Here is a 24,806-nt window from a genome sequence, read left to right on the forward strand (position 1 = left end):
TGTTTTGATATCAAGCTCCTTGATCCATTTTGAGTTAACTTTTGTGCATGGTGAGAGAAAGGGATTTAGATTCATTTTGTGCATATAGATTTCCAGTTTTCCCAGCACCATTTGTTGAAGATGCTGTCCTTTCTCCATTGCATGCTTTTAGCCCCTTTATCAAATATAAGATAATTGTAATTTTGTGGCTTGGTCTCTGTGTCCTCTATTCTGTACCATTGGTCCACCGCCTGTTTTGGTACCAGTACCATGCTGTTTTGTTACTATAGCTCTGTAGTATAGTTTGAAAACTGGTATCGCTATACTGCCTGATTCACTCTTCCTGCCTAGAATTGCTTTTGCTATTCTGGGTCTTTTATTTTTCCATACGAATTTCATGATTGCTTTATCTATTTCTACACTGTTGTATTTTAAATATTAGATGTTAAGAGTCTATAAACAAGTCAGGATGGCGCCTGGCAAATGTTAGAGTCTGTAAACAAGTCTGGATGGCGCCTGGCATTTTGCCAGGGGGAGTGGTTTGTGAGGTGGAGCCAGCGAGCCATTAAGTGTGGAAATTCCTTATTGGTTGACTGCTGTATGTAGTTTATGTTAATTAGATAAGCTGTGTGGAATGTATAAATACCGCTCCTGTCCTACAATAAACGGCTTCCACTCCTGCTGTATCAATCTACACAAGTTGTTCGTCACCCCCCCTCCCCCCCCCTCCGGCTATTTTGCTGCAGCCAGACTGCGGCAATTAGATTTCTTCAAGATGTGAAAAGGTCTTAAATGTAAATAGCACAGACTCATAATTCCATGACAATTGATAAGCTTTTAGTTTCCATCCCATACTTTATGGTTAAAGGAAAACCCCTTAGACATGCTACATTTAGTGGAGTTTCTTAAGCAAGGAAAAGAGAATGGAAACAAAATGACCCACTTACCTGTCACCCTCAAGACTGGAATAGCTTCACAGCACTTATGCCTCCCACATGACATGTCAGCGCTGACGAAGAGGAACAGTGAGGTTGAAAACAGCTTCCCAGGTCACCAGATCCCCATTCCTAAGATTCTACAATTCACGGGCTCAGCACTGCCACTTCTGTGACTTCACAGTGTTAGGAGTGTCCTCTGCACTAGGCTTTAACTAAAAAGGGTGAGCACTATCTTCATTGGCAGATCCCACCCTCAGGCCAAATCTAATTTAATGTAATATGACAAAGTTTGAAGAAATGAGTAGCATATATAATTTCTACAAATTATTTTAGAAAATGTCTTTCAAGATAACATCATTTTAACATTTTTTATTCAAGTCTAAATTAACTTAACAACTTATAGCTGCATACAGTGGTTTGTGTAACAAAAAAATGAATAAATCATGTAATAAAAGAATTGTGAGAAGTGTGACTACGGAACTTCCTAATAATAAATAGTTCTTGGACATGTATTTCAGAAAAACCTACAGTGTACATACTAATACATAGAAAATTCAAGTTGAGTGCTGAATATATATGGATATGGAGCACTTTTTTTGGAACTGGGGATTGAACTCAGGGGAATCCAACCACTTAACCACATCCCCAGCCTTGTTTTGTATTTTATTTATAAAAAGAGAGTATATATACTCTCAGAGAGAGTCAGTATATATCTCTCAGAGAGTTTCACTGAGTTTTTTAGTGACTCACTTTTGCAAAGGTTGGTTTTGAACTTGGTATAGCCTCCCTGAGCTGCTGGGATTACAGGCACACACTACAGTGCCTGGCAATGTGGAACACTTTTTAGTGTGTTTAAGGGCCTGGGCTCAATATCCAGCCCTGTAAAGAGAGAGGGAAATCAATTTAAGTTACATACTTTGAAAACATGGGCTAGGATTGTGGCTCAGCAGTAGAGTGCTTGCCTAGCATGTGTGAGGCCCTGGATTCGATCCTTAGCACCATATGAAAATAAATAAAGATATTGTGTCTAACTATAACTAAAAAAATAAAAAATAAAATATTTTAAAACTCAATATCTATATGAAACATATTTCAGACTGCATAATATTTTAGTGCAATGATCATTAAAATTTCTCATTTTGCTAGGGACAGTGGCACATGCCTGTAATTTCAGTGAATTGGGAGGCTAAAATAGGAGAATGTTTACAAGTACAAGGGCACTTTTAGCAATTTAGGCCCTAAGCAATTTAGTGAGACCATGTCTCAAAATTAAAAAAAGAAAAATGGATGGAGATATAGCTCTTTGATAAAGGATCCTTGGGGTAAATTATCATTACAAAAAAATTCAACTGGGTGAAGTTTAACACATACACAATCCTAAAATCCCATTTATTTTGGAGGCTGGGGAGAGAATGGAAAATTCAGGGCAGCACAGGCATCATATAGAGATCCTGTCTCAAAATAAAAAAATAAGTGTGGGGATGCAGCTTAGTTGTAGAGTTCCCCTGGGTTTGATCCCTAATATAAATAAAATTCACATGAGTCATTATTATATGCCACATTAAATTAAAATAGCTCAAAATGTAAGTCAAGCACAAAAAGAATTATGAACACAATATCACAGAAAAAATTTCTCAGATACTTGATCTCTTAGATGATCTTGTACCTCTTTGAACTTCAATGATAGTCAGTGCATTTACAATTATTAAAAAAGAGATCAGTGCTATGAGGATACTAATATGCACTGAGCACTTAATTTGATATTTATCTTTAATTAATTCTATCAAGATCAATGATGCTTTCTAAATTCAGGTTAGTACATTAAAAAAAGGTTTGGGATTGATGGTAAACTGGAATGTTTATTTCACAACAATACAACTGCTTACCCTTTAAATCTTTATTCAACAAGATATCATTATCAGAGCTGGGGTTATAGCTCAGTGGTAGAGCACTTGCCCCTCACATGAGAAGCACTGGGTTTGACCCTCAGCACCACATAAAAATAAATAAAATAAAGATATTTTGTCCATCTTTTTTTTTATTGGTTGTTCAAATCATTACAAGGCTCTTGACATATCATATTTCAAACATTAGTTTCAAGTGAGTTATGAACTCCCATTTTTACCCCAAATACAGATTGCAGAATCACATTGGTTACACATACACATTTTTACATAATGCCATACTAGTAACTGTTGTATTCTGCTATCTTTCCTATCCTCTACTATCCCCCCTCCCCCCCATTTCTCTTTTTATCCCGTCTACTGTAATTCGTTTCTCTCCTTGTTTTTTTCCCCCTTTCCCCTCACAACCTCTTATATGTAGTTTTTTATAACAATGAGAGTCTCTTTCCATTTCCATGCAATTCCCCTTTTCTCTCCCTTTCCCTCCCACCTCGTGTCTCTGTTTAATGTTAATATTTTCTTCCTGCTCTTCCTCCCTACTCTATTCTTAGTTGCTCTCATTATATCAAAGAAGACATCTGGTATTTGTTTTTTAGGGATTGGCTAGCTTCACTAAGCATAATCTGTTCTAGTGCCATCCATTTCCCTGCGAATTCCATGATTTTGTCATTTTTTAATGCAGAATAATACTCCATGGTGTATAAATGCCACATTTTTTTAATCCATTCATCCATTGAAGGGCATCTGGGTTGGTTCCACAGTCTAGCTATTGTGAATTGTGCTGCTGTGAACATCGATGTGGCAGTATCCCTGTAGTACACTCTTTTAAGGTCTTCAGGGAATAGTCCAAGAAGGGAAATAGCTGGATCAAATGTTGGTTCCATTCCCAGCTTTCCCAGGAATCTCCATACTGCTTTCCAAATTGGTCGAACCAATTTGCAGTCCCACCAGCAATGTACAAGAGTACCCTTTTCCCCACATCCTCGCCAGCACTTGTTGTTGTTTGACTTCCTAATGGCTGCCAATCTTACTGGAGTGAGATGGTATCTTAGGGTGGTTTTGATTTGCATTTCTCTGACTGCTAGAGAAGGTGAGCATTTTTTCATGTACTTGTTGATTGATTGTATGTCCTCCTCTGAGAAGTGTCTGTTCAGGTCATTGGCCCATTTGTTGATTGGGTTATTTGTTGTCTTATTGTCTAATTTTTTGAGTTCTTTGTATACTCTGGATATTAGGGCTCTATCTGAAGTGTGAGGAGTAAATATTTGTTCCCATGATGTAGGCTCCATATTTACTTCTCTTATTGTTTCTCTTGCTGTGAAAAAACTTTTTAGTTTAAGTAAGTCCCATTTGTTGATTCTTGCCATTAACTCTTGTGCTATGGGTGTCCTATTAAGGAATTTGGAGCCCGACCCCACAATATGTAGATCAGAACCAACTTTTTCTTCTATCATATGCAGAGTCTCTGATTTGATATCCAGGTCCTTGATCCATTTTGAGTTAACTTTTGTGCATGGTGAGAGTTTCATTTTGTTGCATATGGATTTCTAGTTTTCCCAACACCATTTGTTGAAGATGCTATCCTTCCTCCATTGCATGCTTTTAGCCCCTTTATCAAATATAAGATAGTTGTAACTTTGTGGATTAGTCTCTGTGTCCTCTATTCTATACCATTGGTCCACCCGCCTGTTCTGGTACCAGTACCATGCTGTTTTTGTTACTATTGCTCTGTAATATAGTTTGAAGTCTGGTATTGCTATACCACCTGATTCACACTTCCTGCTTAGAATTGCTTTTGCTATTCTGGGTCTTTTATTTTTCCATATGAATTTCATGATTGCTTTGTCTATTTCTACAAGCAATACCATTGGGATTTTGATTGGCATTGCATTAAACCTATAGAGAACTTTTGGTAATATCGCCATTTTGATGATGTTAGTTCTGCCTATCCATGAACAGGGTATATTTTTCCATCTCCTAAGATCTTCTTCTACTTCTCTTTTTAGAGTTCTGTAGTTTTCATTGTATAAATCTTTCACTTCTTTTGTTAGGTTGATTCCCAAGTATTTTATTTTTTTTGAGGATATCGTGAATGGAGTGTTTTCCCTTATTTCCATTTCAGAAGTTTTGTCACTGATATACAGAAATGCCTTTGATTTGTGTGTGTTGATTTTATATCCTGCCACTTTGCTGAATTCATTTATTAGTTCTAGTAGTTTTTTTGTAGACCCTTTTGGGTCTTCTAGATATATAATCATGTCATCCACAAATAGTGATAATTTGATAATTTAATCCGCAAATAGTGATAATTTGACCCTCAGCACCACATAAAAATAAATAAAATAAAGATATTTTGTCCATCTTTTAAAAAATTATAAACAAAGATACAATTGTCTTCTGAAGCTGTACATTTCTACTCTTACCGCATGTTGAATACCACTGAAAAAACATTTATTTTTAATGAATTATCTGTAATGTTGGTTTATGTTGCTGATCACTTTGTATACAATCACAACTAAATCTTAGAAATTTTTATCTTCCAGCAAATAGTATTCCTAAACACTGAAATAAAGAATTGTTCTTATGTTTGATAGAAAACTATTCAAAATCAATTTATGCTGATTCATCAGAGAAGTGTAGATATATTTTAAAGGTAATGTGGATAAAGCTTTCTGCTTTAATGAACACCTAATAAATATCTGACTCAGCTATGAGACTGAATATTAAGTATTGATAAAATCCATTAATGAATTCATATTTGTAAAGAGCTTTAGCTCTCATTAAATATACCAGGTATTCAAAACCATTAACATCAAGTTTACTTTGTAAGATGGTGGTATAAACTGGGGTAAAAAGTCCTATTGTAGGGTGTTCCCCCAAACTCTCTGCCAACTCCTGTCAGTGAGGATAGCAAATAGAATCTCACCCACTCACCCTGCGCCCAGGCCAGTGGGTAGTCACTATCTCAGTGACTACTGGCTCACAGCAGTACATTTTTGGACTGTCTATTTTTTACAATAATAATCTAGAACTAATGTTAGGATTAAATATCCTTATCATACAATAATGATGATTTTTCCTCTGCAGTACTGGGGATTCTAGGGCCTCTCACATACTAGGCAAGTGCTCTGCCACCAATCTATATCTTCAGCCTCCTTTAAATCTTATTGTGAGACAGTGTTTTTCTACATTGCACAGTTTGGACTCAAATTTGTAATACTCCAGCCTCAACATCCTGAGTCACTGAAATTACAGGTATGTTCTAACATGGCTGTCATGATGAGCTAAATTTACTATGAAAGTTCAATAAAAGATTGGCAGGTTTTGTACCTTTCTATACTTTACTAAGCACAGAGAAGTGAATGTGATCTACAGTCATCATAAAACTATTAGCAACATAGCCACAGTGCAGATGTAGGGGGCACCTGTGAAGTCATGTCAGTTAAGCTTTGTTTTAACACTTCTATGCTGTCGTTCAATTTGTCTTTAGTATAATAGCTGCCTTTAGGTTAGACACAAAGACCTGAGAGTCAGTCAAACATTTCAAAATCTTGAATACAATTCCAAGTGTAAAATGGAAAACAATTACTTGGGGTAGGTCAGTTTAAGACACAAGCCACACCACTATCCAAATGTAAATTTTAGTTAGGTGAGTGTTTCCTTCCAATAATGTCAGGTAGTGAATTACTTCACAATACATCTTTACCCTTTCATCCTGCCTCTCCTTTTTGTCAAAATTCCTGCTGCTTGCAAATAATGATGAGAAGGGTATGATTACTTTTATAATTTGTAAATTTGAGCCTATTTTCAGAGTTACTAAATTTGTATTCCTTTTTTTCAGTGTTATCTGCACTAGAATAGATTATTTCAAGAAGTCAGTATATATCTCCCTATGATAATGTGTCAGAACACAAACTCAGTTGCATTTAACATGTGAGACAGCATTCAAACTGAGAGCATTTAGTTTTAAAAGCAAACTCATACACTGTTGTTTTTTTAATGTGATGGTGTATTACCAAGATCATAGTTTTTTGAATGATAACTCAATGATTAGGCTTTCATGGTGACATAATGAAATGTGATGCAGGGTGTCATTTCAGGAGTTCATTCACTGAGCAGGGAGGAAGAAGAGAGTTGAGGCTCCACCAATCAGCATGAACTAAAATTTGCTGAACATTAAAACCCAATAAAGATTGCTGTGATGTGACTTACAGAGAGGAGGCTGATAATCTCTTTTTCACATTGAAGTCATCATTTTGACCCTGCCTGCCTCTCAGGTGGTTTAGGAGGTTCCATCAAAGAAAAAAAAAGTGCATGAACAGCTCCTCTCCCTGATGATAACATATTAGATGAAGAAGATACAATGAATTCAGAAGGTGTGAAGTACCTGAATGAACTGATAAGTCAGTGACAGTGACCATGGGAATGAACTCATGCAGCCAAATGTTCCTGTATGAAGATGAACAGGGCCCACACCAAAGAGAATGAAACGCCTCCCACTAGACCTGCTTCAAAAGGATCCCATGGTGCCCTAGCAACACACCATGCTGTCAATGCTGCCTGGGAGCCACTGCCCATTTCACCTGGCACAAAAGAAGAGCGCTTGAGGGAGGTTGAGAAGAGGTGCAAGAGGAAGGCAGGAGGTGGATGGGCTCAATGAGCCTTCATATCCCTCTCTCCTCCCTCCATGGGCCCTCCTGCACTTCCCTCTCAGAGGCCCAATCATAACTGACAGAGGTGGAAGAGCTGGGGTCATAAGAAGCTCAAAGGATATTTCTGCTGGGAGCAGCAGAAGCAGTTGGGTAACCCACAGGAACACAGACTCTGGATGTTATTCACAGACACAGCTCAGATCTTCTGCCCTGTGTGTCCTCAGCGGCCAGCCAAATGGCTGGTGGCAATGCATCTTCAGCACTGAGGCTGTCAGGCAGAAGGAGGCAACAAACCAAGGACTTGGAGAAACAAGAACAAGAATCAGAATCTGCAGGAATCAGGGGGAGGGAATGTACAATCTACAGTTTCTTTATATGTATTGAGAAGTGACACTTCAGAGAAGTGGTACCATAAATAGTCCCAAAGAGCAGAGTGCAAGTGTCCACACAAGTACACATTCAGTGGTCTCCATAGCTATTTTCACACCCAATATAATACTATGGTGAAAAAAGATCCACAACCACAGGGTAACCACATTAAAACCCAGAGAAGGAAATCTCCACAGCTGTTCCACAGTAGTGATGGACCTGTGAGCATGGCATCTGATTTGGATCTTGCATCTGAGCATGAAATAGTGCTTCTTGCCTATCCACTTAGCAAGGATTCAGACCAAGTATTCAAGTCCAGGTTGTGGGAATGCAATAAGATCTGCCCTCTTCTTTGCTATTCTTTGATCAATATTTATATATGGCACCACTACTCTGGCTAATTAGGGAACCATAAAATAGACACAGAATGTATGCAGTAATTCCACCTCTGGTGGATCATGAAAAAAAATATTTAGAGGTTCTGACAAAGGCTGATGTACTAAGTGTTCACTGCAGTGAACCTGTTTTTTAGAAGATCCAAACTTGGTGAGCCCAGCGAAGCCGGGTGTAAGATGCATCCTTCCATGTGTCCGAAAAATACGACCAAAAATACTTTGGAGATATTTCAGTACATGTGTGTTCAACTGCTTGCTCCTAAAGTGTTCACAGAAATAGCTGTCCTTTTCTACTTCAGCTTATGGCAATTTCAAAGGAAACAAACCAGAGACTGTGCACTGAAAACTGATTAAGTGGGTGAACTTTAAAGCAGGTAGCACAAATCTTGTTTGCTTACCACCATCATTTACATACATCTGTATAGGGCAACATGAAATGAAACAGGAACCTTCAAGGGAACCATTGAACCTAGAACACCAAAATTGGAGAATCAAGTATCAAAGTAATCCAACAAAAATTGACCCTAAACCTAACACTAACCCTAAACTTAACCCTAACCCTAAACCAAAACCTTACCCTAAATATTAGTGAACCTTTGAGCATAGAAGACCCAAACTTGGGGAGCCTTCTGGGGCTAGGTAATAGGTGAATTCTGCCCAGTATCAATGAAATATGATCATAAAAATTTTGGAGATATTTCAGTACAGGGTATTCCCCTGCTTGCTCCTAAAGCACTCACAGATGAAGCTTTCTATTTGCTCTTCAGCTTAGGCAATGAAATCTAAGAACAAACCAGAGAGTATGCACTGAGAACTGATTGAGTTTGTGAAGTTTAAAGTAGCTAGCACAAATCCTGTTTGATTTCCACTTTATTTCCATTCATCCCTATAGGACACAGTGAGGTGAAACATGAAAATTCAAACTCTTCCACCAGTGAACCATTGAGCCTAGAAGACCAAAACTTGGTAATCCTAGTAAGACTAGGTAAAAAAAATGAATCTTGCCCAGTATCCAATAAATTGGACCAAATTAAACCCTATTCCTAACCCTAATGCTAACCATAATCCTAACCTTAACCCTAACCCTAACCCTTACACTGACCTATTAGAGAAACTTTGATTCTAGAATACCCAATCTTTGAAAGCCTAGAGGTACTAGGAAAAAAAATGAATGCTGCCCAGTGTCAAAGAACTCCAAGTAAATTTAACCTTCACCCTAACACTAACCTTGACCCTAACCCTAAAACAAATCTTAAGCCTACCCTGTTAGTTAATCTTAGAACCTACAAGACGTGAACTTCAGGAGTCTAGTGGGGCAAGGTAATGAATAAATTCTGCCCAATATTAACAAAATTCGACCATAAAAATTTTAGATCTATTTCAGTACAGGGTATTCCCCTACTTGCTCCTAAAGTGTTCAAAGATGAAGGAAAAAAACAAACAGTGTAGACTGAGCACTGATTCAGTGTGTGAAATTTCAAGCAGCTAGCACACATTCTTTTTGATTTCCACATCTATTTTCATTCATCACTAAAGAACAAAATGAAGTGAAATATGTATTCAAACTATATCTCCCAGTGAACAATTGAATCTATAAGACCTAAATTTTATGAACCTTATGGGAGACCAACCTTACACATGATTGAGTCACACTCTCCAGCTGGGTGCTGAGGCACTCAGTCACAGAAATGTGGCAGAGCTTTCCCCACTCTTCTTGGATGCAAGGGTCGGAGTCTTGTGCATGGGTGTGTCTTGCTACAGCCCCATGGGTGAAGCTATGCTCACCTGTTCCTTTGTAATATAACCCCTTGCCCTGTTTAGGATAGAATCTTCCATGGAAGGGCCTTGTGTGTGTCCCCTTCTCTTACTGTGCCCTTGGGTGTGGCCTACCCAAGTGTCAGTCAACCTGCTGATAGTGGACATCATGAAGATAGACTCAGCCCCCTGAAACCTGACCCCTTGCCTCATTTGAATAGCTTCCCTCAATAAAAGGGGTCAGCTCATGCTCTTGCTCTCTCTCTTTCTGTGGACCCTTAAGGTCAGAGGAGCCATCACAGCAAACCCAAAGAAAAAGGTATTTGTGTCTCTTGTGTGGTTATTTCATGCAGCCCAGTTATCCCAGTTTAACTGGAGTGACCCCTGAGCCTTTTAGTCATGAGAACAGAAACCCGGCAGTTAGAGTTATGTTTAGCATTGGAGTCAGGGTTAATTTTGGTCTATTACCTAGTCCCATTAGCCTCCCTAATTTTGGGTCTTCTAAGAACAAAGGTTTGCTTACATGTTAGATTTAGGGTTAGTATTAGCATTATGCTTAGCGTTAGAGTAAGGGTTAAAATTGGTCAGATTACTTTGATACTTGCAGGATTCATCTTTTTCCTAGCCTTAGTAGTTTCCCTAGTTTGGGGTCTTCTAGGTTCCATGGTTCACTTGCAGAAACACTCTGAATTTTCATGTTTCCCATTAGTTTTCTCTATAAGGATGTATGAAAATGGAGGTGGAAATCAAAGAGGATTTGTGCTAGCAGCTTGAAACTTCACACTCTTCGTCAGTTTTCAGTGGGCACTCTCTGGATTGTTCCTTGTTGAATTATCCCTTAGCTGAAGGAGGCAGAAACAACAGTATTTTGGGGTTGCTTTATGAGAAATCAGAGAAATATCCATGTACTGAAATAGTTACAATAATTTTTGTTCGAATTTTTCTGATACTGAACATGATCCAACTTTTATGTAGCCCAACTATGCTCCTCATGTTGGATAGTCTAAGTTCAAATGTTTGGTAACAGGTTAGCATTATATTTAAGGTTAGTGTTCATGTTTGGGGTATGGTTAATATAGGATTAGGGTTAAATTTGGATGGATTACTTTGATACTAGGAAGGATTAATGCTTTATGAATCCTTACCAGGTACTGCAAGTTTAGGTCTTCTTGGTTCAATGGTTTGCTTGTAGAAACAGTTTGGATTTTCACTTTTACTTCATTTTGCTCTATACAAATGAATGGAAATAGATGTGGAAATCAAATAGAATTTGCATAAGCTTCTTGAAAGTTCACACACTCAATCAGTTCTCAGTGTGTCCTCTCTGGTTTGTTCCTTGTTGAAGTAGCCCTAAGGTGAAGCAGAAAGGAACAACTTTATGTGGGATCACATTAAAAAGAAAACAGAAAATTAGGCATGTATTCAAATAGCTCCCAAAATTTTTTTGGTCGGATTTCTTTGATACTCAGCAGGATTCCTCTATTACCTAGACTGACTGTGCTCCTAAAGTTTGGGTCTCCTGGTTTAGAGGTTTTCTAACAGGTTAGAGTTCAGTTCAAGGTTTGGGTTAATGTTAGGGTTTTGGTGCGTGTTAGTGTTAGGGTTAAATTTTGTGAGATTACTTTGATACTGAGCAGGATTCATCTTTTCCCTAGCCTCACTAGGCTCACCAAGTTTATATCTTTTAGGTTCAAAGGTTTGATAACAGGTGAATGTTAGGTTTATGGTTAGTGTTATGGTTAGAGTTAAATGTGGTGGAATTATTTGGACACTAGGCAGTATTCATCCATTACTCATCCTTAAGAGGTTCCCCTTGTTTGGGTCTTCTAGGTTCAATGGTTCACTGACAGGAACTGTTTGAATCTTTATGTTTCTCTTCATTTTGCTCTGTTAGGATGAATGGAAATGGAGGTGGAAATAGAAAATGATTTGTTCTACCTGCTTGAAACTATACACACTCAAATATTTCTCGGTGTGCTCTTTCTGGTGTCTTCCTTGTTGAAGTTGCTCTAAGCTGAAGTAGAAAGGGACAGCTTTATCTGTGAGCACTTTAGTAGCAAACAGGGGAATACTTATGTACTGAAATAACTCCAAAGATTTTGGATGTATTTCAATGACAGTGGGCAAGATTCATCTTTTACCTAGCCATGTTAGGCTTCTCACATTTGGGTCTTCTAGGTTCAAAGGTTTGCTAAAAGTTTAGTGTTAAGTTTAGAGTTAGGTTTTCATTTAGCATTAGAGTTAGGGTTAAATTTTGTTTTTTTTTTTCTTAGCTTCATTAGGCTTCTCATTTTCTTTAAGAACAAAATTTCGCTAACATGTTAGGATTAGGGTTAGGGTTCTGGATATGGTTAGCATTAGAATAAGGGTTAAAATTGGTCAGATTACTTTAATACTTGCAGGATTTATATTTTACATACCCTTAGTAGGTCACCTAGGTTTGGGGCTCTGTTGTTCAATGGTTCACTAGCAGGATCCAACTGAATTTTCATGTTTCACATCATTTTGCCCTAAAGGGATGCATAAAAATGGAGGTGGAAATCAAGCAGGATTTGTACTAGTACGTTGAAACTTGAAACACTCAATCTGTTCTCAGTGCCCACTCTCTGGTTTGTTCTTTGATGAAGTAGCCCTAAGCTGAAGCAGGCAGAAACAACTGTATTTGGGAGCACTTTAGGAGAAAACAGGGAAATACCCATGTACTGAAATAGCTCCAAAATTTGTTGGTCGATTTTTTTTTTTATACTGAGCATGATTCATCTTTTCCCTAGCCTCTCTAGGCTCTTCAAGTTTGTATCTTCTAGGTTCAAATATTAGCTAACAGGTCAGGGTTAGGTTTATGTTTAGTGCTAATGTTAGGGCTATGGATAGTAGTAGGGTTAGGGTTATATTTAGTCGGATTACGTTGATACTGGGCAGGATTAATGCTTTATGAAGCCTTACTAGGTACCCCAAGATTGGGTCTTCTAGGTTCAATGGTAGGAACAGTTTGAATTTTCATTTTTCACTTTATTTTGCCCTATAGAAATTAATGGAAATAGATGTTGAAATCAAACAAAATTTGTGCAAGGTGCTTGAAAGTTCATGAACTCAATCAGCTCTCAGGGAACACTCTCTGGTTTGTTCCTTGTTGAAGTAACCCTAAGGTGAAGCAGACAGGAACAACTTTATGTGGGAGCACATTAGGAGAAAACAGGGAAATAGGCATATACTCAAATACCTCCAAAATTTTTTGGTCCGATTTCTTTGATACCAAGCAGGATTCATCTTTTACCAAGACCCACTGTGCTCCTCATGTTTGGATCTCCTTAGTACAAAGGTTTGCTAACAGATTACAGTTAGGTTCAGAGTTTGGGTTAATTTTATGGTTATGGTTAGGTTTAAAGTTAGGTTTAAATCTGGTCAGATTACTTTGATACTGAGCAGGAATTATCTTTTCCCTAGCCCCACTAGGGTCCGCAAGTTTATATCTTCTAGGTTCAAAGTTTCTCTAACAGGTGAGGGTTAGGTTTATGGTCAGTGTTATGGTTAGGGCTAAATGTGGTGGGATTATTTAGACACAGGGCAGTTTTTATCCATTATTGATCTTTAAGAGGTTCCCTAAGTTTGAGTCCTCTAGATTCAATAGTTTGCTGGCAGGACCAGTTTCAATCTTTATGTTTCTTTTCATTTTGACCTATAGGGATGAATGGGAATGGAGGTGTAATTCAAACATGATTTGTGCTACCTGCTTGAAACTACACACACGCGATTAGTGTATGCTCTCTCTAGTTACTTCCTTTTTGAAGTTGCTCTAATCTGAAGTAGACAGCTTTACCTGGGAGTGTTTTAGAAGAAAGCAGGGAAATACTTACGTAATTAAATAGCTCCAGAATTTTTTAGGTGTGTTTCTTTGACACTGGGACAGATTCATCTTGTATTTATCCCCCATTAGGCTCCTCACATTTGGGTCCTCTATGTTGAAAGTGTGATAGTAGGAGCAAATGTGACTCCATTTTGTTTTATGACTTTATCCTGTAAAACAACCATGCCAAGTAGAAGAGTCATTACTGGGGCAAGATGTTATTTTCCTTTTGCTATAGAAATCTTTAAGAACACAAAACTATCTAATGGAGTATCGTTTCTGTAACTAGGGTAACGGGGCTCTGTTTCTGTAACTGGGGTGACTAGGATAACTGTGATTGGTTAGGCTTCCCTCCACTTGACTGCACTGTCCTGCTTCTGTAACCTAGCTTGCTTGCATTGGCTAGACTCCTTGAACATCCCTTTTGTAGTTTTCAGGCTTATAAGGAGTGCCCTTGCAATTGTTTGGGGCTGATCAGGGGAACAGATTTATGTTCTGGTTAGCCGGTGTGCTTCAATAAAGGCTTGATTCGATTATACATGAGTGGTCTGGAAGTCAGTTTATGAGACCCTGGGCAAAGCTTTAACTATAACAAAAGGTTTGCTAAAACTTTAGGATAGGGCTATGGTTAGGGTAGGTTTAGAGTTAGGGTTAAATTTGTTTTTTTACCTAGCCACATTAGGCTCTCCAATTTGGGTTCTCTTTAGAACAAAAGTTTGCTAACATGTTAGGATTAGGTATAGGGTTAGTGTTATGGCTAGCATTAAGGTAAGGGTTAAAATTGGTCAGAATACATTGATACTTTCAGGATTCATCTTTTACCTAGCCCCATTAAGCTCATCAAGTTTGGAGCTTCTAGGTTCAAAGATTCACTAAAAGTTTAGGGTTAGGGCTAAGATTAGGGTTATGTTTAGCATTGGAGTTAGGATTAATCTTGGTCTACTACCCAGTCCCATTAGGCTCTCCAATTTTGGGTCTTCTAAGAACAAAATTTTGCTTACAGGTTAGATTTAGGGTTAGGGTTAGCATTATGCTAAGCAGTAGAGTAAGGGTCAAAATTGGTCAAATTACTTTGATACTTGCAGGATTCATGTTTTACCTACCCTTAGTAGGTTCCCTACATTTGGGGCTTCTAGGTTCAATGGTTCACTGACAGGAACACTCTGAATTTTCATGTTTCACATCAAGGATGCATGTTTTTGGAGGTGGAAATTGAACAGTGTTTGTGCTAGCAGCTTGAAACTTCACACACTCTATTCAGTCTCAGTGCCCACTCTCTGCTTTGTTCCTTGTTAAAGCAGCCCTAAGCTGAAGCAGCCAGAAACAACCATATTTGGGAGTGCTTTAGGAGAAAACAGGGAAATACACATGTACTAAAATAGTTCCAAAAATTGGGGGTCAGTTTTTTTTTTAACTAATGATCCTAGAAGACCCAATCTTGGGGAACCTAGTAAGGCTAGGAAATGGATTCATCCTGTGCAGTAACTAAGTAATCTGACAAATTTAACCAAACCCTAACAACAACCATAACCATAACCATAACCCAAAACTGAACCCTAACTTGTTAGTGAACCTTTGAACCTAGAAGACCCAAACATAAGGACCATAGTGGAGCTAGGTTAAATATGAATCCTTCCCAGTATCAAAGTCATCTGACCAAATTTAACAATAACCCTAATGGTGACCATAACTGAAAACCATAACCATAAACTAACTCTAACAATAAACCCAACTCTAACCTGTTATCACACATTTAAACCTTGAATATCTAAACTTGAGGAACATAATTGTGCAAGGTAAAAGATGAATACTGCTCAGTATCAAAAAATCTGACCAAAAATTCTGGAGCCATTTCACTTCATGGGTATTTCCCTGTTTTGTTCCTAAAGTGCTCCCAAATACAATTGTTTCTGCCTGCTTCATCTTAGGGCCACTTCACCAAGGAACATACCTGAGAGTGTGCACTAAAAACTGATTGATTGTGTGAAGTCTCAAGATTCTAGGACAAATTCTGTTTGATTTCCACCTCCATTTTCAAGGATCTCTATAGGGCAAAATTACATGTAACATGAAAATTCAGAAGGTTCCTGCCAGTGAACCATAGACCTCAATCTTAGGGAACCTATTAAGGCTAGGGAAAAGATGAATCCTGCAAGTGTCAAGTAATCTGACCAGTTTTAACCCTTACTCTAATGCCAAGCATAACACTAACCCTAAACCTAAATCTAACCTGTAAGAAAACCTTTGTTCTTAGAAGACCCAAAATTGAGGAGCCAAATAAGGCTAGCTAAGAGACCCAATTGAACCCTAAATCTAATGGTAAACATGACCCTAACCCTAACCCTAAGACTAAACTTTCAGTGACATTTTGAACATAGAAGACCAAAATGTGAGGAGATTAATGGGGCAAGGTAAAAATAAATATTGCAAGTGTCAAAACAATCCAACCAAAAATTTTTGGACCTATTTAAGTACATTTGTATTCTGTTCTTTTATCCTAAACTGGCCCAAATACAGTTGTTTCTGCCTGCTTCCACTCAGGGCGATTTCAACAAAGAACATCCAGAGAGGGCACACTGAGAATTGATTGAGTTGTGAAATTTCAAGATGCTAGACCAAATCCTGTTCAATTTCCACCTCCATTTTCAAGTATCCCTATAAACAAAATGATTTAAAACATGAAAATTCAAATTGATCCTGCAAGAGAACCATTGAACCTTGAAGCCGAAACTTAGGGAACCTAATAAAACAGGGTAAATGATGAATCCTGCAGGTGTCATAGTAATCTGATAAATTTTAACCCTTACTCTAAGACTAACCCTAAACCTAACCCTAACCCTAATCCTACCCTGTTTGTGAACATTTGTTCTTAGAAGACCTAAAATTTGGAAGCTTAATAGGGTTAGGTAAAAGACCAAATTTAACCCTAACTCTATTGTGAAACATACCTCTAATCCTAACCTTAATCCTAAATTTTAGCAAATCTTTGAATGTAGAAGACCCAAATGTGAGAATACTAATGGGACTAGGATAAAGATGAATCTTGCCCTGGATCAAAGAAATCGAACCAAAAATTTAGAAGCTATTTCAGTACACTAGTTTTCCCAGTCTAACCCCTAGAACACTCACAGATAAACCTGACTCTTTCTGCTTCACCTTAGAGCAATTTCAAAAAGAAACAAACCAGAGAATGTGTATTGAGAACTGATTTAGTGTGTGAAGTTTCAAGCAGCTAGCACAAGTCCTTTTTGATTTCCACCTTCACTTCCATTCATCCCACTTGGGCAAATAAAATTAAACATGAAAATTCAAACTTTTTTGTCCACCGAACCATTGTACCTAGAAGACCCAAACTTGGTGAACCTAGTAAGGCTTGGCAAAGATTGAATCCTGCTCAGAATCAAAATAATCTGATCAAATTATACTCTAAACCTAATGCTAACCCTAACTGTAACCCTAACCTAAACACTAACCTGTTAGCAAAACTTTGAGCTCAATAACCCAAATTGGGGAAGCCTAATGAAACTAGGTAAATGATAAATCTTGCTGAGTGTCAAAGAAATCTGACTAAAAGATTTTTAGAGCTATTTAAGTACATGGGTATTCCTCTGGTTGCTCCTAAAGCACTCACAGAAAAAGAAGTCTCTATCAAAGGCAGCTTAGGCAACTTCAATAAAAAACAAACCAGACAGTGTGCACTGAAAACTCATTAAGTGTGTGAACTTTCAAACTGCTTGCACAAATTCTGTGTGTTTTCCACCTTCATTTCAGTACAACCCTATAGAGAAAAATGAAGTGAAACATGAAAATTGAAACTGTTCCCACCAGTAAATCATTGAATCTAGAAGTCTAAACATGGGGAACCTTGTAGATAGGTAAATAATGAATCCTGCTCAGTATCAAAGCAATCTGACCAAATTAATTCCCTAACCCTAATGCTAACTCTAACCCTAAACCTAAACCTAACCCTAACCATAACCCCAATCTGATAGAGAACTTTTGTTCATAGAAGACCCAAACTTGGGGAGCCTAGTGGGGTTAGGGAAATGATGAATGCTGCCCAGTGTCAAAGAAATCTGACAAAAATTTTGGGAACTATTTCAGTACATGGGTATTTCCCTGCTTGCTCCTAAAATGCTCACAGATAAAGAAGTCTCTTTCTACTTCAGCTTAGTGCAACTTCAAAAAAAAAAGGAGAGTGTGCACTGAGAACTGATTAACAGTGTGAAATTTCAAGAAGCTAGCACAAATCCTTTTTGATTTCCACCTCCATTTCTATACACACCTATAGGGCAAAAGGAAATGGCACCTGACAATTCAAATTATTCATGCCAGGAACCTTGGAACATACAATACCCAAACTTATGGAACCTACTAAGACTCGGAAAAAGATGAATCCTGCCCAGTATCAAAATACTAAGAGCAAATTTAAACTTACAATTAAAGCTAACCATAACCATAATCATAACAGTAACCTGTTAGTGAACCTCTGAACCTTGAATATCAAAACATGGGGAGCATAGTGGGGTAAGGTGAATGATAAATTCTTCCACATATCAAAGTAATCTGACCAAATTTAAACCTAACTCTACTGCAGACTATAACCATAAACTTAACATCAACCATAAACTCAACCCTAACCTGTTAGCACACATTTGAACCTTGAATATCCAATCATGAGGACCATAGTTGTGCTAGAGAAAGATGAATACTGCTCAGTATCAAAAAAAAAATCAGATCAAAAATTTTGGAGCCATCTAAGTACATGGGCGTTTCCCTGTTTTTTTCTTAAAGCACTCCCAAATACAGTTGTTTCTGCATGCTTCAGCTGAGGGCCACTTCAACAAGCAACAAACCTGAGAGAGCACACTGAGAACTTATTGAGTGTGTGAAGTTTCAAGCTGCTAGCACAAATTATGATCAATTTCCACCTCAATTTTCATGCATCCCGATAGGGCAAAATGATGTGAAACAAGAAAATTCAGAATGTAACTACCAGTGAACCATTGAACCTAGAAAACCCAGACTTAGGGAACATATCAAGGCGAGGTACCATATGAATGCTGCAAGTATCAAAAGGAATCTGACCAATTTTAACCTTCTTCTAATGCTAACGATATCCCTTACCTTAAATCTAAAGCTAACGAGACCCAACATGGCTGCCAGTGAAGAGGCAGCACATTCAATGCCTCCGTGGTAAGGGGATCAGAGACTCATTAATACACTTCAAGCAAAATTCCACTGAAAGGAGACCTACCAGAAACTAGTAAGTTTAATTGGAGGTGTCAGCTTGTCACAGACTACTGAATCTCAGCAACGCAGAGCAGGGGCACAGTCCCACCAGGGCCGCCAAATGGCCGCTGCCTACACGTGAACATAGGAGCAGACACTGACCGCCTGGGCCCCCGCGGGCCGGCTCTGTGAACCACAGCCGGCCACTGCCCACACGCGGCAGCGATCTTGGGAGTGGTTGCTGCCTGCCTGGGCCCCCGTGGGCCGGCTCTGTGAACCACAGCCGGCCGCAGCCCACACGCTGCAGCGAACTTGGGAGCGGTTGCTGCCTGCCAGGGTCCCCGCGGGCCGGCTCTGTGAACTGCAGCCGGCCGCCCGCGCTGCCTGCCTGGCCCCACACCGCCCGGCTCTGTGAACCGCCACCGGCCACTGCCCACACTTTGCAGCGAGCTAAGGAGCGGCGCTGCCTGCCTCGGCCCCTGCAGCCCGGCTCTGTGAACCGCCACCAGCTACCGCCCACACGTTGCAGTGAACTTGGGAGCAGTTGTTGCCTGCCTGGGATCCCCGGGGCCGGCTCTGTGAACTGCAGCCGGCCACTGACCACATGCTGCAGCGAACTTGGGAGCGGTTGCTGCCTGCCTGGGCCCCTGCAGGCTGGCTCTGTGAACCGCCGCCGGCTACCGCCCACACGGTGCAGTGAACTTGGGAGCTGGCGCTGCCTGCCTGGGCCCTCGCAAGCCAGGCTCTGCAAGCTGCCGTTGGCTGCAGCCAAACGCCTGCTGCTCACACGTTGCAGCGAACGAGGGGACAGGCGCTGCCTGCCTGGCCCCGCCCGTCCGGCTCTGTGAACCGCCACTGGCCGCTGCCAAGCGGCCGTTGCCTACACCCTGGCAGTGAGTCGGGGAGCGGGCACTGCCTGCCCGGCCCCCGCCGGCCCGACTCTGTGAACCTCTTCTGGTGGTTTGGAGCTGCAGACGACCACCCTCCACCTGCCAGCCTGGTGCTGCAAACGACCCCTGACCAGCTCTGCAAAAGACCCCACCCACACGGCGATCAGCAGGAGTGGAGACCCGACCAGTCCGGGAGGAAGAACTGCTGCACAGTGATTGACTCCCGCTTACTGAGAGGAGAAACTTGGCCCAGTGGGCATAGCTCCATCTACTGGAAGAGCAGTTAATCGAACTCTAGGACTGCATTTATAAATTTTTTTATTTTTTTATTTTATTTTATTTTATATTTTTTATTTTTTTTGCTGTCTTTTTAAATGTTATTTTAATCCATCTTATTTTATCTTATTCTATTTTTTAATTTCATTTTTCATTTCTACTATTATTATTTTTCTTTAAATTCTTTTTAATTTTCTATTTTTTTCTTTTTTTCCTTCTTTTCTCCTGTCTTTACATTTCTTTTCAATTTTCTTATTCCCCCTTCCTTGAATTCTACCTGCTCACTCTCATTCTCTTTAGTGACTTCTTCCCATTCCTTCTAATACCTTTCCTCCCAAGCATCAAATATATTTATAGGAGTAAACAGTAACTCAGCAGTCAAACAGAACAAGAAACAATATGAACATCATGAAAAAGCAAGGAAGAAAAGGAGTGCAAACAATGCAGGGCAGCCTAAATATTCAGGAGGATATAGAGTCACCAGAAAAATGGTCATATAAAGAACTCATGGAACACCTGAGACAGATGGAACAAAACCTCAAAGAGGATACAAGACAGCAAATTCAAGCAGCGAAAGAACACATTGACAATGAATTACATAAACAGTTAAAACAAGAAGTTAAGCATCTTTATCAGGAGATAGAGATTATAAAAAAGAATCAAACAATAATCTTAGAAATGAAGGAAATTATAAACCAAATTAAAAACTCAAATGAGAGTATCAGTAATAGAGTGGAGCAAGTAGAAGCCAGAACGTCAGATAATGAAGACAAAATATATCATCTGGAAAAGAGTCTAGCCAACTCAGATAGGCTGGTTAAAAATCATGAGAGAAACATACAAGAGATATGTGATAATAGAAAAAAAATAAATTTAAGAGTCATTGGGATAGAGGAAGGGATAGAGATTCAAACCAGGGGAATGAGTAATCTACTAGATGAAATAATTACAGAAAACTTTCCAGAAATAAAAAAGGAAACAGATATACAAATTGTAGATGCATACAGGACACCGAGCATACAAAATCACAGTAGACCAATGCCAAGACACATTGTTATGAAGATATCCAATATACAGAACAAAGAGAAAATATTAAAAGCTACAAGAGAAAAGAGAAAGATTACATTCAGGGGTAAACCAATAAGGTTAACAACGGACTTCTCAACTCAGACGCGGAAAGCGAGAAGATCCTGGAACAACGTATTTCAAACACTGAAAGACAATGGATGCCAACCAAGAATTCTGTACCCAGCAAACTTAAGCTTCAGATACGACAGCGAAACAAAAATCTTTCACGATAAACAAAAACTAAAAGAATTTGCAGCCAGAAAACCAGCGTTGCAAAGCATCTTGAGCAAAACACTTCAAGAGGAAGAAATGAAAAACAATAACCAAAGCCAACAGTGGGAAGTACCTCAGTAAAGACAGACGGAGGGGGGAAAGCTAATCATGGTGAAACAAACGCTATTTTTAAAAAAAAGAGAGAGATAAATAATCAAACATGGCTGGAAGTACAAACCATATATCAATAGTAACTCTAAACATTAATGGTTTAAACACTCCAATAAAGCGACATAGGCTGGTAACATGGATCAAAAAAACAAATCCAACAATATGCTGCCTCCAGGAGACACACCTGACTGGAAAAGACATACACAGGCTGAAGGTGAAAGGTTGGGAAAAAATATACCATGCACATGGTCCTCGCAAGCAAGCAGGGGTGGCCATCCTCATATTGAATAAAATCAACTTCAAGACTAAGTTAATCCAAAGGGAAAAGGAAGGACATTATATATTGTTCAAAGGAACAATTAAACAACAAGATATAACAATTATCAATATTTATGCACCAAATAATGGTGCTTCGAAGTTCATAAAACAAATTATCCTCAAGTTCAAGAATCAAATAGACCACAACACAATAATTATGGGTGACTTCAACACACCTCTCTCACCATTGGACAGATCCTCCAAGCAAAAGTTGAATAAAGAAACTATAGACCTCAATACCACAATCAATAACCTAGACTTAACTGACATATATAGAATATACCAACCATCATCGAATGGATATACTTTTTTCTCAGCAGCACATGGATCCTTCTCAAAAATAGACCATATATTATGCCATAGGGCAACCCTCAATAAATATAAAGGGGTGGAGATTATACCATGCATTTTATCTGACCATAATGGATTGAAACTGGAAATTAATGATAAAAGAAGGAAGGGAAAATCCAATATCACATGGAAAATGAACAATATGTTACTGAATGACCAAGGGGTTACAGAAGACATAAAGGAGGAAATCAAAAAATTCTTAGAGATAAATGAAAATTCAGACACAACCTATCGGAATCTATGGGACACAATGAAAGCAGTTTTAAGAGGGAAATTCATCGCCTGGAGGTCATTCCTCCAAAAAAAGGAAAAACCAACAAATAAATGAGTTCACACTTCATCTCAAAGCCCTAGAAAAGGAAGAGCAAAACAATAGCAAATGCAGCAGAAAGCAAGAAATAATTAAAATCAGAGCAGAAATCAATGAAATTGAAACAAAAAAAAACTATTGAAAAAATTTACAAAACTAAAAGTTGGTTCTTTGAAAAAATAAACAAGATTGACAGACCTTTAGCCATGCTAACGAAGAGAAGAAGAGAGAGAACTCAAATTACTAACATAAGGGATGAAAAAGGCAATATCACAAGAGACGCCACAGAAATACAGAAGACAATTAGAAATTATTTTGAAAACCTATATTCCAATAAAATTGAAGATAGTGAAGACATCAATAAATTTCTTAAGACATATGATTTGCCCAGACTGAGTCAGGAGGACACACACAATTTGAACAGACCAATATCAATGGATGAAATTGAAGAAGTAATCAAAAGACTACCAACCAAGAAAAGCCCAGGACCAGATGGGTATACAGCAGAGTTTTACAAAACCTTTAAAGAAGAATTAATACCAATACTTTTCAAGTTATTCCAGGAAATAGAAAAAGAGGGAGTTCTTCCAAATTCATTCTATGAGGCCAACATCACATTGATTCTGAAACCAGACAAAGACACATCAAAGAAAGAAAACTACAGACCAATAACTCTGATGAACCTAGATGCAAAAATCCTCAATAAAATTCTGGCAAATCGGATACAAAGACACATCAAAAAAATTGTGCACCATGATCAAGTAGGATTCATCCCTGGGATGCAGGGATGGTTCAATATAGGGAAATCAATAAATGTTATTCACCATATCAATAGACTTAAAAATAAGAATCATATGATCATCTCAATAGACGCAGAGAAAACATTCGACAAAGTACAGCATCCCTTTATGTTCAAAGCATTAGAAAAACTAGGGATAACAGGAACTTACCTTGATATTGTAAAAGCTATCTACGCTAAGCCCCAGGCTAGCATCATTCTGAACGGAGAAAAATTGAAGGCATTCCCCCTAAAATCTGGAACAAGACAGGGATGCCCTCTATCACCACTTCTATTCAATATAGTTCTCGAAACATTGGCCAGAGCAATTAGACAAACGAAAGAAATTAAAGGCATAAAAATTGGAAAAGAAGAACTTAAATTATCACTATTTGCAGATGACATGATTCTATACCTAGAAGACCCAAAAGGGTCTACAAAAAAACTACTAGAACTAATAAATGAATTCAGCAAAGTGGCAGGATATAAAATCAACACGCACAAATCAAAGGCATTTCTGTATATCAGCGACCAAACTTCTGAAACCAAAATAAGGAAAAACACTCCATTCACAATATCCTCAAAAAAAATAAAATACTTGGGAATCAACCTAACAAAAGAGGTGAAAGATTTATACAATGAAAACTACAGAACCCTAAAAAGAGAAGTAGAAGAAGATCTTAGAAGATGGAAAAATATACCCTGTTCATGGATAGGCAGAACTAACATCATCAAAATGGCGATATTACCAAAAGTCCTCTATAGGTTTAATGCAATGCCAATCAAAATTCCAATGGCATTGCTTGTAGAAATAGATAAAGCAATCATGAAATTCATATGGAAAAATAAAAGACCCAGAATAGCAAAAGCAATTCTAAGCAGGAAGTGTGAATCAGGTGGTATAGCAATACCAGATTTCAAACTATACTACAGAGCAATAGTAACAAAAACAGCATGGTACTGATACCAAAACAGGCGGGTGGACCAATGGTACAGAATAGAGGATACAGAGACTAATCCACAAAGTTACAACTATCTTATATTCAATAAAGGGGCTAAAAGCATGCAATAGAGGAAGGATAGCATCTTCAACAAATGGTGTTGGGAAAACTGGAAATCCATATGCAACAAAATGAAACTGAATCCCCTTTTCTCACCATGCACAAAAATTAGCTCAAAATGGATCAAGGACCTTGATATCAAATCAGAGACTCTGCGTCTGATAGAAGAAAAAGTTGGCTACGATCTACATATTGTGGGGTCAGGCTCCGAATTTCTTAACAGGACACCCATAGCACAAGAGTTAATAACAAGAATCAACAAATGGGACTTACTTAAACTAAAAAGTTTTTTCACAGCAAGA

The 24,806-nt window shown here is 38.6% G+C and overlaps 1 long non-coding RNA gene across 1 annotated transcript; it reads right to left on the reverse strand.

The window, feature by feature from the left end:
• Window positions 1-5,894: 5,894 nt before the first annotated feature.
• LOC144378032 (uncharacterized) lies at window positions 5,895-14,984 on the reverse strand. The gene is made up of 2 exons (XR_013439493.1): window positions 13,847-14,984; window positions 5,895-11,342 (listed from the first exon to the last, which is right to left on the reverse strand). It is a non-coding gene; the product is annotated as an uncharacterized LOC144378032 (long non-coding RNA).
• Between the last annotated feature and the right edge of the window lie 9,822 nt (window positions 14,985-24,806).

This window comes from Ictidomys tridecemlineatus, chromosome 5 (genome assembly GCF_052094955.1).
Source record: "Ictidomys tridecemlineatus isolate mIctTri1 chromosome 5, mIctTri1.hap1, whole genome shotgun sequence".
NCBI lineage: Eukaryota > Metazoa > Chordata > Mammalia > Rodentia > Sciuridae > Ictidomys > Ictidomys tridecemlineatus.